The sequence below is a fragment of the Agrilus planipennis genome, unplaced genomic scaffold (genome assembly GCF_000699045.2).
Source record: "Agrilus planipennis isolate EAB-ADULT unplaced genomic scaffold, Apla_2.0 scaffold355, whole genome shotgun sequence".
NCBI lineage: Eukaryota > Metazoa > Arthropoda > Insecta > Coleoptera > Buprestidae > Agrilus > Agrilus planipennis.
This window is the reverse complement of record NW_020440754.1, coordinates 173,441-175,050: the sequence shown is the minus strand read 5'-3', so window position 1 is coordinate 175,050 and position 1,610 is coordinate 173,441.

Sequence of the window (1,610 nt, the reverse complement as noted above, 5' to 3'; positions counted from 1 at the left end):
TCATTACAATTACACATATTATGAAAATCTAGCTAGCACAGCATATGTGTGAGTGTGTGTATATAAATGTTTTGTGAGTAGAGGTGCATTCGAATCCTCGTTGCAGCCCTAGTTGCAAAGAAGACCGAATACAAACGAACATCACAGCGACACAATCAATGTTGTTAAACGTAATTTAAATTTTTGCTGGTTTTAAACGTCACCACAAATTCATTCTGCTCAGGGGGGAAAAGACATATTACTTATCATTTATTTGCAGAATAACAGTGCAGCAGTGTCGGACACAATTAATATAATTAATAAATATGCTGACTTAGTCGGGAACACTTCAGAAAAGAATAATTATCTTCTTAAATTTTATAAAGGCAGATAACAGTTTTTCTGTATTTTATCTTACAGAAAGCAGGGTACACATTTCGAAAGTAAGTTTTTAATTATTTCTAGCTGCAATGGTTTTTAATCATTATAATTATTAAAATCGCACTTTTTTGAATTTGACCGTTGTTGTCCCTACTTTATGAAGAACTGGAAGGAATGTCCAGAAATTACACCTTACTAATATAGAAAACGACGATGACCAGACAAAGAAGATATCTTCCACTTCATCCCTGACCACCTCGTAAGGGAAAATTATCTTAACGAGATACGGTAGGTACGAACCACTTGCACACAGAAGATATCTTATCACTATGCAGATTGCAAATTATAGTTAAATGGTTGATAGGAGAAAACAATAAAACAAAAATTTGCAACAAAAATGAAAAGTAATTTATTATTATACAATTCAATTTCCATTACATTTTTAATAATGCAGTGAATACCTAGTAATACTGTATTACATACAAGAAATGCACTTGTTGGAAACTTACTATTACTAGGTATTCACTGCATTACATTTTTAATAATGCAGTGAATACCTAGTAATACTGTATTACATACAAGAAATGCACTTGTTGGAAACTTACAGAAGAGATTTTAAAAATTAGACAATAAAAATCGATGCTTTAAAACTACTTAACGATTTACTAAAAAAAAAAAAAACTGAGGGCCACGCGACGAGTAGTGTACAATTGGATTCATACTTTCATTATGTATTATTAAATTCAACCATCATCGTTACATATACTGTTTTTTAATAATATTAGTTAATTAAGCCATTTGTCGAATGATATAAAGTACTGGAGCACGGCAACGTGTCATAACTTTTCTCTCTATCGCAAAATATTGTACTCTTTTAGTAAATACTTACTTTTTTTAGTTAATAAAAAGTACATATACATCACAGCGTTTAAAGTACCTCAAAAATGCATGCAACAGTCAGACATTTCCTACAATGAAGGGCTTCACCAATTTATCAACCGAAAAACAAAATAAAAATAAATTTATTTTGAGACATTTTGTAAAGATGTACATTTTAAAAAATTGTCGTGTTTCTGAATCTGGCTTATGCACTAAATCTTCAATTTTAATCGTTTTTAAAACCGTTGGATAAATACATTAAAGCCAAACGATGAGGAGTAAAAATTATCACGCTAGAGCTAATCAACAAATCTCGAAAAATTCAATAATTTTCAGTACGTTCAGGACAAAAAAATATTAACTATGGCACA